At 45.5% G+C, this 16,453-nt stretch overlaps 1 protein-coding gene across 2 annotated transcripts in view; it reads right to left on the reverse strand.

Moving 5' to 3' along the window:
* Nucleotides 1-16,453, reverse strand: part of NPY2R (neuropeptide Y receptor Y2) — a 178,713-nt gene that overhangs the window by 43,955 nt on the left and 118,305 nt on the right. Inside the window, exon 2 of one of the 2 annotated variants that reach the window (XM_075335397.1) lies at nucleotides 4,751-4,820. The gene's annotated coding sequence lies outside the window, so the exon portion shown is untranslated. Of the gene's footprint in view, nucleotides 1-4,232; nucleotides 4,321-4,750; nucleotides 4,821-16,453 lie in introns of those variants that run through there. The other variant, XM_075335406.1, reaches the window with a different exon arrangement.

Below are 16,453 nucleotides of genomic sequence, written 5' to 3' on the forward strand. Positions count from 1 at the left end.
TTTGCGCCTGCGTTCAAAGGTTTGCTGAATGGATAACTGAACGCTGCGCTGGGACAAGGACGTGCTTGATGATGGTGTTCTTTCTGCGTAGGCAACTGTAGGTGCAGGAGTGGAGGAGGCTTGTTCGCAGGCAGCATGGACAGAGGATTGGCTCGCATGCACAACCAGCGAAGACGTAGCAGTGACATCAGCAAGCACTGCTCCTCGACTCTGTTGTACTTCCCACAAAGTCGGGTGCTTGGCTGACATGTGCCTGATCATGCTGGTGGTGGTCAGGCTGCTAGTTTTGGTACCCCTGCTGATGCTGGCACGGCAGGTGTTGCAAATGGCCTTTTTTGAATCATCTGGATCCAACTTAAAAAACTGCCAGACTCGTGAAGACCTAACATTTGGACAGGCACCTTGTGTCGTCGTGTTGTTCCGGGGAACGGTTGCCTGACTTCTGCCTGGGGCCACCACCCTGCTTCTTACTGCCTGTTGTGATGCTACGCCTCCCTCCCCCTGTGCACTGCTGTCCTCGCTCTGCATATCCTCCTGCCAGGTTGGGTCAGTTACTGGATCATCCACCACGTCGTCTTCCTCTTCCGCACCCTGCTCCTCCTCCTGACTTGCTGACAATTGTGTCTCATCATCGTCCACCACTTGTTGAGACACGTTGCCAACTTCGTGAGAACGTGGCTGCTCAAATATTTGGCCATCTGTACAGACGATCTCCTCATGACCCACTTCAATATGAGCTGGCGAGAGGCCAGAATGTGTGAATGGAAACGTGAACAGCTCTTCCGAGTGTCCAAGTGTGGGATCATTAATGTCCGAGGAGGACGTGTACTCAGCCTGGTGGTAGGAAGGAGGATCAGGTTCAGAAATGTGCGGTGCAGTATCACGGCTACTGACACTTGACCGTGTGGAAGACAGAGTGTTTGTGGTGGTGCCAATCTGACTGGAAGCATTATCCGCTATCCAACTAACAACCTGTTGACACTGGTCTTGGTTCAAGAGCGGTGTACTGCTGCGGTCCCCAAGAATTTGGGACAGGACGTGCGAGCGACTAGATGTGGCCCTTTGTTGTGGCGAAATTAGAGCTTGCCCACGACCTCGGCCTCTGCCTGCACCACCATCACGTCCACTTCCTTGTTCCTTGCCAATGCCCTTGCGCATTTTGCAATGCTGTGCACTGCTGACGTGTATATTCACTACTTGTGCGTTATATCAAAGTTTCTGGAAATTGCACACAAGTGCACCTGTACGCTGCCACCGACAGGCACACACGTGCGGTTTTAAAAACCAAGCACAGACGCAATAATAACCTAACACAGGTTTTAGGAGCAAAAATTAAGAACTCTGACACTATCAGCCACTGCTGACTGACGTGTATTATACACTACACTTGTGCGTTATATAATAGTTTGGTAAACGCACACCAGTGCACCTGTACGCTGCCACCAACAGGCACACACGTGCGGTTTTAAAAACCAAGCACGGACGCAATAATAACCTAACACAGGTTTTAGGAGCAAAAATTAAGAACTCTGACACTATCAGCCACTGCTGACTGACGTGTATTATACACTACACTTGTGCGTTATATAATAGTTTGGTAAACGCACACCAGTGCACCTGTACGCTGCCACCAACAGGCACACACGTGCGGTTTTAAAAACCAAGCACGGACGCAATAATAACCTAACACAGGTTTTAGGAGCAAAAATTAAGAACTCTGACACTATCAGCCACTGCTGACTGACGTGTATTATACACTACACTTGTGCGTTATATAATAGTTTGGTAAACGCACACCAGTGCACCTGTACGCTGCCACCAACAGGCACACACGTGCGGTTTTAAAAAACAAGCACGGACGCAATAATAACCTAACACAGGTTTTAGGAGCAAAAATTAAGAACTCTGACACTATCAGCCACTGCTGACTGACGTGTATTATACACTACACTTGTGCGTTATATAATAGTTTGGTAAACGCACACCAGTGCACCTGTACGCTGCCACCAACAGGCACACACGTGCGGTTTTAAAAACCAAGCACGGACGCAATAATAACCTAACACAGGTTTTAGGAGCAAAAATTAAGAACTCTGACACTATCAGCCACTGCTGACTGACGTGTATTATACACTACACTTGTGCGTTATATAATAGTTTGGTAAACGCACACCAGTGCACCTGTACGCTGCCACCAACAGGCACACACGTGCGGTTTTAAAAACCAAGCACGGACGCAATAATAACCTAACACAGGTTTTAGGAGCAAAAATTAAGAACTCTGACACTATCAGCCACTGCTGACTGACGTGTATTATACACTACACTTGTGCGTTATATAATAGTTTGGTAAACGCACACCAGTGCACCTGTACGCTGCCACCAACAGGCACACACGTGCGGTTTTAAAAACCAAGCACGGACGCAATAATAACCTACTAACAGGTTTTTTTGGGGAGCGACAATTACAGTACAGACAAGTCAGACACTATCTGGACTGTTTTACACTGTGTACACCAGCCCCAGATATGAAGGCTGGTATACGGTCACCACTACCCTGCCTGCCTGCCTGCCTGTATACTGCTACAATAGTCCTGACAAGGACTCTTTTGGTCACTAGCCTGTATTCAGACCTGGCTATACCCTGCCTGTATATAGCAACAATAGTCCTGAGAAGGACTCTGCTACTGTACTCCGACCTGGCTATACCCTGCCTGCCTGTATACAACTAGAATAGTCCTGAGAAGGACTTTTGGTCACACTGTTTGCAGCCCTGCAACTGAAAAAGCTATAAAGGGCCGCAAAGCTTTCCCTGAATCAGCGACACTCTCCCTACACTCACTGTCAGAATAGCTGTGAGCAGAGCACAGCGCGCCGGCCGATATAAAGGCTCGGTGACGCTGTGCAGGCCGGCCAATCACTGCAATTCCACAACTAACAGGGCTGTGGCATTGCAGTGGTCTGCCAGCCAATCCCTGCATGAGGGCTGGCTCTCAAAAGAGCGCCAACATGCAGAAATGAAGACCACGAGTAAAGCACGAGTATCGCGAGATTACTCGGTCCCCGCCGAGCAGCCCGAGTACAGTGATACTCGTGCGAGTACCGAGTAGTGACAAGCATGCTCGCTCATCACTACTAATAACCGAACTGGTACCGAGCACGGCGAGGTACTGGACCCTAGATCAGGGAGTAGCTTCACGCAACCTGATAATTAACCTGTGGAGGACAGTATCTCTATGAACTGTCCCCAAGAGCTCAGAGATCGAAAGCACCAACACAACGAGGGGGATAGGGCTTTCCAACCCATGCAGCCCACTGACATCTCAAGTGTCAACCATCGAGAGCACAACTTCCCTACCTAATAGTGGGGAGTGGGACCCTGAAAGCTTCAAGCCAAGGGGTCACACGAAAACACCTAAACATTAGTGCAAGGAGGTAGGTCAAGACCACTGCCATCATCAAAGGGAGCGGATTCCCAGACGAGCTCTCCCAGAGAGGCAGTGGCACCCAGAGACTTGGTTTACCTTTGTGTCAGAGTCTGCTTTGCGGTTGGAAAACTACTAGCAACACCTGAGTGAGTACGCTGTCCTCCCCTGCTTCCGACCTGCACCATGCTCCCCCTAGACCTCCGTCATCCAGAGTCTGGAGCCTCCCCTACCCGTGGAGGGTACTTCATCTGGCTGCCCCACTCCATCTCCCTCGGGTATTCCCTTCGGCAGCGGCGGTACTCCCCTTACCGCGAACCAAGGGTGGTGTCACGAACTCTTATCCCCTGTGAATACCCCTTTTTCATTTGAAGTGGCCGCGAGCCCCCGGGTCCGGAGACCGTCGAGCAACAGCAGACCCCAGATTCGAGCGTTTCGACCCCTGCAGGGGCGGCACATCTGCCTACTTAAACAGTATGAGGAATGTTAAGGCACATATGACTGTCTACATAAGGCAGATCAAAAGGAAAAAATAATTTTCAGCTCACCCAGCAGTGCAAAATCCTCTCACATAACTGGTAATGTTTTTGCGCTGTGAGTTTTTAAATTATTTTCAATGTGGATGTGATGCTGGAATTTCCTCTCTCTCGTGTCTACTTAGGCAGTATGATGGAGAGAAGGTACATACGGCTGCATGCTTAGGCAGTCATACGTTCTTTCTATTCCTTGTATCTTTTTTATAATTATTCTATTAAGATGGAAATTAAAATATATATTTTTTTTCTTTTTACACCTTTTTATACTTACTTGTTCCATTGACTTGAGGATACCAATCTGAAGATATGTTGTATTTCTCTTTATGGCAGTGAGCTGACATTTCACTTATGTATATGTATTTCTGAACACTATATCCATTTGCTTTCTGAAATATGTTTCTTTGCCTAGTCAATAGACGTTTCTCTGACTTGAAGAAATAGTCTGTGAAACAATACAGTCAATTCTTGTATGATAGGACCTTTGGTTTTACTTTCTCCTAAATCACTTTATTATATTATTTATATTATTGTATACATGTTTATAACAGTAAGTTTCACTGTGACTTTTAACATGCACCTACCACAAAAAATGTCTCAGTCATTCAGAGACTCTTTTATCCACCAGCACACTGGGTCTGACTTCTTTCCTATGGTGTGCTCAGCTACTAAGGCAATACATTTACTACCAGTCGTTTGCACACACCTCCGAACCCCACTACTCTAGCAATAAAGTAATCAACAGAACCCCCCTTCTACAGCAGTACATTCAGCAGTAGTGCAGCTGCTTACTTTTCAAGGCTCTCCGTGCTTTGCAGGTTCCTAGCTCTTTATTGCTCCACATCAGCCTTTTTCGGTGTTTCTAGATATGAAAAAGAAAGGAGATATCAGCACTTACAGACCACCATAAACATATGCCCAATGACAATAGGCCAAAATAATCTTTATCCAGTAGTGTGCAAATTAGTACTGTGCAAACATTTTATGCAGGTGTGAAAAAAATTCTATAAAGGAAAGGTATGTCCACACGCTGCGTTCTTGATTTGACAAAAAAAAACGCAAATGCTATCTTTTGATCGCCTGTTATTGCATCTTGCGCAAAATACGCGGCGACCAAATAACATAGTTTTGGCGTTTGACATTTTTTTGCCGCTACGTCGTTCACCGATCAGATTGGTTTATTTTATATTTTGATAGATCAGGCGTTTCTGAATGCGCCGATATCAAATGTGTGTATATTTTTTATTTTTTAACCCTTTAATTTTCAATGGGGCGAATGGGGGGTGATTTGAACTTTTAGATTTTTTTAATTTTTTAAAACTTATTTTTTTACTTTTTTTTATTTTACTAGTAGCCCTAGGGGACTATAAGGATCAGCTGTCTGATCGCTCTTCCATTTCTCCAGATCACAGCTACACAGCTGAGATCTGCAAAAAAGCAGCTCTCCTATTAGACAGGGCAGTCTGCCGGGTGTAAGAGGAAGTGACTCATGATAGCTACAGGAGTCATCACATGACCCTGTGCTACCATGGCAACTATCGGCTTCACGTGATCATGTTACGTGACTTCCGGTGGTAAGTGATAGCTTACCGCGGCGCACTGTTTCATCTCGTTGTCACATTTTGACAGCGAAATGCAAGGGATTAACAGGCATGAACAGAGAGTGGATCCACTCATGCTTGATAGTCTCACATGTCAGCTGTTCAAAGCAGCTGACACGTGTGGGGATCACTGATGACTGTCCACGGCTACCGGCAGGGATTAACTTCATGATCCATGACACACCCAGTACGTCATGTGTCGTGAAGAGGTTAGGGACCTTGGCTGTATGTTTGAGGTTGTTATGCCGGAAAATAAATTTGAAAACAATTAGATGCCTCATTGATGCTATTACATTATAATAAGTGGATGAATAAGTATCTGAATATATTTTTTAGCATTGAAGACACCAGAAATTGGCGATATTGAGAACATGGTGGTCAGCCAAGGAAACTTAGTGCAGTGAATGAAAGACACATCATGCATCACTTTCAAAATCGATGGATGTTCAGCAGTGTTATCAGCTCAAAAGTGTCCTCAATCAGTAGGACTCACTACACCAATCTACTGTTTCGAGAAGTCTGACCAGAAAAGATCTTCATGTAAGCCAAAATACCATACTATTGACATGGAAACAAGGTCAAGTGACTCAACTTTGTGCGAAGACATAGGAAATGGGGTACAGAAAAATGTCAGCAGGAAATACTTGTTTGTAACAGAAGGCAGTTTATTTTCTGAAGGGCTGGAGAGTGGTACACTAATAAATGTCTGCAGGCAACGATGCAGCACCATGGGTGTTCTTTGCAACATTGGGGCTGCATTTCAGCATATGTAGTTGTGGATTTCGTAAGGATTAATCATATCTTCAATGCTGAGAAATACACACAGCCAATGTCATTAAGAACTATTTTAAGTGTACAGAAGAAAAAGGAGCCCTGGAAGTGATGATATGGCCCCCACAGAGCCCTGATCTCAACGTCATCATGTCTGTTGGGGATTACTAAAGAGACAGAAGGATTTGTGAAAGCCCACAGCCCCAGAAGATCTGAGGTTAGTTTTTCAAGATATCTGAAACATCCTCCATGTTAATTTCCTTCAAAAATTATGTGCAAGAGTACCTGGAAGAATTGATGAAATTTTTATATACCCAAATTGCCTCTTCAGAGAGGACTTGAACTCTAGAGCCACCAAGTATGTGATTTAGAGTTTTCTTGTGTAAATTCACTTTTCATCATAAATAAAAATGTTAAGAATACAGTATTAACACTTCTATTTTTTAATGATTCTTAATTTACAGCATTTGTTCACACTTGCCTAAACCTTAGACAGTACTTTATATATAACTGTCCCCATCCACAGAACGTCACAGTACAACTGCCTTTCTCATAGCTCATATTTCAGCTTCCTTAATCCACATTAGTGTGTCATAGGGGAATAAGATAATATACTTAAATGCAATCAACTCAACAATCCAATATCAGAGCACATGTACCAGTAAAATTGCCTTATGAAAGCCCCAAGGCACCAGAGCCTTTCTCATAGCGTGTATGGTACAGTATGTGTGATGCAAGAATGTTTCCTTACATTGAAGAAACACACTACCATGGAATAGAGGTTTCATTTTACCATAACTTATAAATTGTATTTTCATCATTGTTTAATATTTAAGGATTAGTTAAATAGGATCTGACATGTCTGTCTTTGAACCCTGCATGTTTCCTCTTTTTGTTTCTTTTCTTGGAAATACAATATATAAATAAATTGGAATGTGGCTGCTAAAATTCCCCTTGTTCCCCTTGTCCCCTTGTGTGCCTTTACATACTCTCTCTATTCTATTCTTGTACTGTCAGACTGTGTAGGGACAATCCTATTAACGAAGGGAATTGTCTACTTGTGAATTTATTTACATTTCCCAGAGGAAGAACATAACAACACGGAGTTCAAAGAAATAGCCTTCGAGCATTTTTTTTTCAATAAGAAATAAAAGATTCTTCTTTTTTTCACTAAAAGTGATGTGTAGAGAGCTGTAAGGTCACATAATGAGAACAATACACTGAAAAACATATAATTAGTGATGAGAGAGAACTACCAGAAGATATTCCGGAAAAATATTTGCGTCCCCCATTGACTTCCATTATACTCCATACACGAGTCGAGACCATCTGAATGTCAATATGCTCATTGCAATAGTGGGCACCCGAGAATGGTAGCGCTCGCCCATCACTACTCATAATTCAAACATAGTATTCAGAAAAGAAAGTGAAATGTGTCATTATTGTCCTATTGTCCTTCACTGTGAATGACTCAACATGGTCATGTATTTCATGGTTGTCCATTTATTGTAATAGGCACTATGATATGTAACATAGCTTCTCAGCAATACCCAGCAATTTCTGTAGCAATACCAATTGATTGTTGGGTGAATGCATCCTAAAAGAAAGATGTCCTGCTGACAAGATGACAACTTTCTTAAGAATTACTCATGAATTTGCCAGGTTTCATCCATCAATTTTTCTACCATAACGATAGAATCATTTAGCTTCCTAATAGAAGTACAAAATAGTAATAAATTGTACATATATGGAACAATGTAATAGAAAACCAGATAGTAGCTGTTTTTGAAAATATAAAATAATCTTGAGAACATACAATCTCTATGTAGATACAGTGATCTGACTATTAGAGGTCCATGGCCTCAGTAATGGGATGCATCAAGGCTTATCAATGAATATCAATTGAAAGCTATTTCCACAATGAAAAACAAACAATTTCTGATCAGAACATGATTTGGGGTTACGATTACACTTAGGCATTGTCCTGGCTAACTAAGGGCTGATCCCTTCCAAATAGTATGGTACTTGTAAATGAATATTGTTTGCCAATATAAGAGTTCTACAATAATGTAATTCCTCAGATCTGGCATGGTGCCATTATGAAGAAGGACCTGTCAGCTGATACATGCTGCCCAAATCGTAGGCAGCATGATCAGCCTCCAGCTATATGATTACAACCAGTATAAAACACTTTGAAACACTGCGGCATTTCAGAGAAAAACATACATTTAATAGCCGCCGCGGACCGAGCCGTGCTGTGCAGTAGTCATATAGGCGGATCCCCGGCAGCTTCTCCCCACCCACTGACAGTAACTGACAGGTCTCTGACTATACTATACACGCAGTGTTTCACCATTGCACTTAGTGGCTGATACATGCTGCCCATTTGAGTATTTAGTTTTTCCTTCAAAGACTGTTTAAAGACTTTTAGAATAATCATATGTGTGTTGCTTTATGAAAAAATAAAATGCTAAACTATTCTTGGAAAAGAAATCCTAAAAGTGCCGCAAGTCAGATTTTCAATAATGTTTTTCAGGTATAATTATTCTTCATGTGTGGTTTTTCTTTTTAGCAAGAATTATCTTAACCCCTTCACCCCCAAGCTCATTTTCACCTTCCTTACCAGGCCATTTTTGGCAATTCTGACCAGTGTCACTTTGACAGGTTATATCTCAGGAAAGCTCCAACAGATCCTGGACAGTCTGACACAAATTTTTCGTGACATATCGTACTTCATGATAGTGGTAAAATAGGACAATTTTTTTTTTGTTTATTTGTGAAAATATCATAAATTTGGTGAAAATTTTGAACATTTCTCAATTTTCAAACTTTGAAATTGCCTATAAATCTGAGAGCTTTGTCAAGCAAAATATGTAATAAATAACATTTCCCACATGTCTACTTTACACTACTGTAATTTTTGAAACATATTTTTTTTTGTTAGGACGTTATAAGGATTCAAAATTCATCAGCAATTTCTCATTTTTCCAACAAAATTTACAAAACGATTTTTTAAAGGACCACATCACATTTGAAGTGATTTTGAGAGGCCTGGGTGACAGAAAATACCCAAAAGTGACACCATTCTAAAAACTGTACCCCTCAAACTGATGAAAATCACATCCAAAAAGTTTATCAACCCTTTATGTGCTTTACAAGAACCAAAGAAATGTCTAAAGAAAAAAAAATGTTTACTTTTTTGCACAAAAATGTTCCTTTAGCCCCTAATTTTGTATTTTCATAAGGTATTAGGAAAAAATTCATCATAACATTTATTGTGCAATTTCTGCTGAATACACAGATACTTCATATGTGGTGGAAGTCAATTGTTTTGGCACACGGCAGGGCTTGGAAGGGAAGGAGCGTCATTTGAATTTTTGAAAGCAAAATTAGCTGGAATCATTAGCGGATGCCATGATACGTTTGTTAACCCCCTGATGTGCCTGAACAGTGGAGCTCCCCCACAAGAGACCCCATTTTGTAATTTAGTCCCCTTGTGGAATTTATCTAGATGTTTGGTTAGCACCTTGATCCTCAGGGGTTTCACAGAAGTTTATAACGTTGAGCTGTGAAAATATAAAAAAAAATACCATATTACCAGAGGCAGGAATAGGGCAGGTGCAGATGAGCATATTTTCTGTCATATATGATAAAACATTGGATTGCACTCTGACTGATGTTAGTCTATGGGGCTGTGCACATGTCAGATTTTTCCCTCGGACATCACTTTATGCCCAAGTTTGATCTGATTATTTGGATCACACTTTGGATCACACTTGCACATGCATGTCAATGAATCAGTGGAAACCATTGGACTGAACTTGGATGACATCTGAGTGCAGTTTGATTTCTGCGCACTGACAGAATGAGGAAGATGGAGTAATTTTGTCCCCATTTTCTTTTCATCTCATAGAATCGGAGCATGGTATGCTGACACTCTGATCAAACTCATATAAGAGTTTAATCAGTGTCATTTCCATTATCAACAAAATTCTCACGGATGACAGAATTTACAACCATCTGCACCTGCCCTTGTAATGACGGATAACACAGAATGCACCAATGTCACAGCTGACTCTGCTCCTTCTACCTTCACAATGACATTTACATAGGCTCATTTGACACTTCACTACAAAAGATAGGGTCGGATCTGATCATTGTGGCTATATTCATTGTGTTATTTACTGAAACAATAAAAAATTAAAGTATTTAATATAATTAATTTAATTATTTAGCGTTTAAAAAAAGTATTTAAGGCCAATTTTAAAATTGCAAGATATTTTTTTATGCAATTTGTAACGTAAAAAAACAAACATTTCCCAAAAAAATTAAAATCCGGTACATTTAACACAAAAATCTGATTTAAACAATAGGACATTTTCTAATGACACCTTCCTTTTAACATATAAGGCTGATAAGTCTACAAAAAAAGAAACACCATAAAACACTGTTTGCACAAGTTTTGTTTCAGATCATCATTAAACACAATTTTCCAAGCCCAACACAAGGTTGATACCTCACAACCTACAGACTACAATGTATGTTTTCAAACATTATGCAATTCTGTTAACATACCTGAGTGGCCATCAATGAAATATAAAGAAAATAGTCCTACTGAGAGGTGTTGGTGTTGTAGATGGGTAGAGCATCAATGTCTGCCATCTAGTCAGAAATACCAGTGGTAAGGAAAGTATATCTAATCCATACTGTTTGTACAGCTGACACAATCTCTGCTATCGGAAATTAGTTCCCTTCCTTACAATGTCAGTTGCAATGATGCCTCTAAATTACATTAGTATAGCAGCCTCTTACTAGCACCTAACACTACTGTACATTCTTCTGCATTTTTCTTTCAATAGAACATTGATGGACATGCAGAAGTCTAGTCTGCATGTGACGGCAAGTATGCAAATTACATACATAGGGTCACATGACTGCCCACTCACACAGAAAACACAAAGGACTGTCACTATTCAGTAGTCTGCAGTAGAGTTGAGCGCGGTTCGCGGTTCTCCAGTTCACGGTTCGAGTGATTTTTGGGGCTGTTCTAGATCGAACTAGAACTCGAGCTTTTTGCTAAAGTTTGATAGTTCTAGTTACGTTCGAGAACGGTTCTAGGAGCAAAAAGCAGGGCTGTTTACAGCTACAGTGTGTAGGAGCCATCGCTGGCAGCTTGCCAGAAGCTGGTAACCAAGATAAACATCGGGTATCCAAGCAAAGCGCTTTGGTTAGTAACCCGATGTTTATCCTAGTTACGTGCAGGAAGCCCACACTTCCCCGCTCAGCTCGCTCCGCCCCCTCCTGCATGCGGCATGTACACATACATACACACACACACTCACCTGTCCCCAGCCATGCAGTCCACGACACTGACGTCCTCAGCGCCACATGACCCCGCTAGGCTCCACCCACTTCGCACTCCACCGTCAGCACACATGGCTCCGCCCACCTGGCACTCTGCACACATGGTCCCGCTAGGCTCTGCCTACCTGACACTCTGCACACATGGTCCCGCTAGGCTCCGCCCACCTGGCACTCTGCACACATGGTCCCGCTAAGCTCCGCCCACCTGGCACTCTGCACACATGGCGCTGCTAGGCTCCGCCCACCTGACACTCTGCACACATGGTCCCGCTAGGCTCTGTCCACCTGTCACTCTGCACACATGGTCCCGCTAGGCTCCGCCCACCTGGCACTCTGCACACATGGTCCCGCTAGGCTCCGCCCACCTGGCACTCTGCATACATTACCCCGCTAGGCTCCGCCCACCTGGCACTCTGCACACATTACCCCGCTAGGCTCCGCCCACCTGACACTCTGCACACTTGGTCCTGCTAGGCTCCGCCCACCTGGCACTCTGCACACATGGTCCCGCTAGGCTCTGCCCACCTGGCACTCTGCACACATGGCTCCGCTCGGCGCCGCCCACCTGGCACTCTGCACACATGGTCCCGCTAGGCTCCGCCCACCTGGCACTCTGCACACATGGAGCTGCTAGGTTCTGCCCACCTGACACTCTGCACACATGGTCCCGCTAGGCTCCGCTCACCTGGCACTCTGCACACATTACCCCGCTAGGATCCGCCCACCTGGCACTCTGCACACATTACCCCACTAGGCTCCGCCCACCTGGCACTCTGCACACATGGTCCTGCTAGGCTCCGCCCACCTGGCACTCGGCACACATGGAGCTGCTAGGTTCTGCCCACCTGACACTCTGCACACATGGTCCCGCTTGGCTCCGCCCACCTGAAACTCTGCACACATGGTCCCGCGGGGCTCCGCCCACCTGAAACTCTGCACACATGGTCCCGCTAGGATCTGCCCACCTGGCACTCTGCACACATGGTCCCGCTAGGCTCCGCCCACCTGGCACTCTGCACACATGGTCCCGCTAGGCTCCGCCCACCTGGCACTCTGCACACACGGTCCCGCTAGGCTCCGCCCACCTGGCACTCTGCACACATGGAGCTGCTAGGTTCCGCCCACCTGACACTCTGCGCACATTACCCCGCTAGGCTCCGCCCACCTGGCACTCTGCACACATGGTCATGCTAAGCTCCGCCCACCTAGCACTCTGCACACATTACCTCGCTAGGCTCCGCCCACCTGGCACTCTGCACACATTACCCCGCTAGGCTCCGCCCACCTGGCACTCTGCACACATGGTCCCGCTAGGCTCCGCCCACCTGGCACTCTGCACACATGGTCCTGCTAGGCTCCGCCCACCTGGCACTCTGCACACATGGTCCCGCTAGGCTCCGCCCACCTGGAACTCTGCACACATGGAACTGCTAGACTCCGCCCACCTGACACTCTGCGCACATTACCCCGCTAGGCTCCGCCCACCTGACACTCTGCACACATGGTCCTGCTAAGCTCCGCCCACCTGGCACTCTGCACACATTACCCCGCTAGGCTCCGCCCACCTGGCACTCTGCGCACATTACCCCGCTAGGCTCCGCCCACCTGACATTCTGCACACATGGTCTCGCTAGGCTCCGCCCACCTGGCACTCTGCACACATTACCCCGCTAGGATCCGCCCACCTAACACTCTGCACACATGGTCCTGCTAGGCTCCGCCCACCTGGCACTCTGCACACATTACCCCGCTAGACTCCGCCCACCTGACACTCTGCACACATGGTCCCGCTAGGGTCCGCCCACCTGGCACTCTGAACACATTACCCCGCTAGGCTCCACCCACCTGACACTCTGCACACATTTTCCGCTAGGCTCCGCCCACCTAGTACTCTGCACACATTACCCCGCTAGGCTCCGCCCACCTGGCACTCTGCACACATTACTCCACTAGGCTCCGCCCACCTGGCACTCTGCACACATGGCCCCGCTCGGCTTACCTGCAGTGATGAAGTCCCGACCTCAGCGCTGTCACTGTTCTCCATGGCCGCCGCTTGTCATATCACCTTCTCTCGCTTCCGACCCGAGACTGACTAGCGGTGACGTCACTGGCCGCTCGCGATACTTGGCTGTGAAGATGATTGAAGTCAGTAACAGGTGCTGTCAGCAGTGCAGGAGATCATCGCAGGTAATGTACCTCGCTGACAGCAGAACTTGTCATCCCCTGCAGTGACCTGGGCTGACCCATTGATGTTAGCTCAGGTCACTGCACTGCTCTCCCAGCCAATGGGGAACATCCTGCTCTTCATTGACTGGGACAGTGTGGATCGTCATGGCAACCCCTTGGATTACACCAGACCTGGATTTGTTTTTCTTTCTAATAAATTGGTTAAAGAGGGAATGTGTTGGGCAGTGTTTTTTCAAATAAAAATGTGTTTGTCGTCTATTTTTTTTTATTACTGACTGGGTTGGTGATGTCAGGTATCTGATAGACGCCAGACCTCACCAACCCCAGGGCTTGGTGCCAGGTGACAATACACATCTGGTATTAACCCCATATATTACCCCGTTTGCCACCGCACCAGGGCACGGGATGAGCTGGGGCGAAGCACCAGGATTGGCGCATCTAATGGATGCGCCACTTCTGGGGCGGCTGCGGCCTGCTATTTTTAGGCTGGGGAGAGTCCAATAACCATGGACCTCCCTAGTCTGAGAATATCAGACCCCAGCTGTCTGCTTTACCTTGGCTGGTGATCCAATTTTGGGGGGACCCCTACGTGTTTGTTTTTTTTTTTTAAATCATTTATTTAATTTAAAATAACAGCGTGGGGTGCCTCAGTTTTGGATTACCAGCCAAGGTGAAGCTGCCAGCTGTGGTCTGCAGGCTGCAGCCGTCTGCTTTACCCTAGCTGGCTACAAAAATAGGGGGAACCCTACGTCATTTTTTTTTTTCATTTTTTTGGCTAAATACAAAGCTAAGTATCCCTTAGTGCCACATGAAAGGCACCAAAGGGTGCAAAATTACAAAATGCAGGAGAGTGGGACATTATGTGTCTTTCTGCCATTATAATGACAGAAAAGACTGATATGAAGTGTACAAGCACTGTAAAATCACCAGAGCACTCTACGCTGTGAAAAGCAGTAGAAAATGGCGCTGGAGTGAACATGTGACCGCCTCATGTAGGTTGAAGCTATGGATCCTGGGTAAATTTATGTATTTTCCCTCCTTCAGTTTTTTTGCAGTACGCAAAAAAAACAGAAGGCACAAGGATGACAAACAGATGACATACGGACCGTTTACGGAACGGAAACGAATGCCACACGGATGCACCCGTGAAAAGAAACGGACTGTTTTTTGCACACCGCAAAAACGGATCGGTCGTGTGAATGTAGCCTTATTCTGGTCTGCCCTTTATAAACAGCAGGCAGAAATAAGTGAATAGCGCCCCTCAGCGTCAGAAAATCTCCGGGGTTTCAGGCGTAGCTGAGACCCTGGAGATCCTGATTCAGGATGGTTTTTCCGGTCCCCGCTCACGTGATCACAGGTATACACCGTATACCGATGATCACGTTACAGTAAATGACAGCGCCGCTAAAAAATTATTTATCTCCCATCTGGCATGAACAAACATGATAAATCTCCTCCCCGGTCCCCTCCGGTCCCCCGGTGTCGCCAAAGTGCCCCCCTGATGCCCTCCCAGAAATCCAAGATGGCCGCGCGCATAGCAGCGCGCCGGCCACATTCACCCTACTCCTCTGATTTCTGTCGCATGTGCCATGACACATGCGACAGAAAACTCCTCCCCAGGCCCTGCCAGGTCACCCCCTATAACCCCACCAGTGTTCCCCGGTGTCCCACGGTACCTGTGCAGCGTTGATCCCCCGCGGCCCTCTCCTTCACAATAGACACTGCCGCATGCACAGAGCGGCTGTCAGCTCAGCTTCCTGTGTTCAGACACAGTGAGTGGTGGTTATGCATCTGTAAGCTAAATGGGCGGCACAGTGGCTCAGTGGTTAGCACTGCAGTTTTGCAGCGCTGAAGTCCTGGGTTCAATTCCCACCCAGGACACCATCTGCAAGGAGTTTGTATGTTCTCCCTGTGTTTGCGTGGGTTTCCTCCGGGTACTCTAGTTTCCTCCCACTCTCCAAAGACATACAGATAGGGAATTTAGATTGTGAGCCCCAATGGGGACAGTGTTCCCAATGTATGCAAAGCGCTATGGAATGAATAGCGCTAAATAAATGAATAAATTATTATTATTACTGCAATGCCCTGCTCATGAGGTAAGGAACATAGTTGATCAGGAGAGCTATACTACATATCCAAATGGAGGCATTTGATTTTATAGTTGCCCTGCTGAACGACTACCAAACATGACAGTCCGTTATACACCACAAGAAAACACATCTAAATAGCAGCTCTGTTGTTTAGTATTCATTCAGCTGGAGAACTGGACTTAAAGGGGTATTCCATCTCCAAGATCCTATCCCCAATATATAGTAGGTGGAATAGCAATAATATCAGCAAATACCAATATTTGGAAATGTAGAATAGTTCTCCTGATTAGGCATGCCCTTACCTCATGAGCAGGGCATTGCAGCTTTGGTAGAAACCGTTACAACATGGACTCTGGTGCTGTGGACCCGGGGAGAGTGGGTGCAGATTCATTGCACCCACACTCCTCACATGGAGGGTCTGCACTCCTAGAAAATGGGGGATACGTTCCCGTTTTTTCCTTACAATAAATTTGTGAAAGAGT

This window comes from Anomaloglossus baeobatrachus, chromosome 1 (assembly GCF_048569485.1).
Source record: "Anomaloglossus baeobatrachus isolate aAnoBae1 chromosome 1, aAnoBae1.hap1, whole genome shotgun sequence".
Classification (NCBI taxonomy): domain Eukaryota; kingdom Metazoa; phylum Chordata; class Amphibia; order Anura; family Aromobatidae; genus Anomaloglossus; species Anomaloglossus baeobatrachus.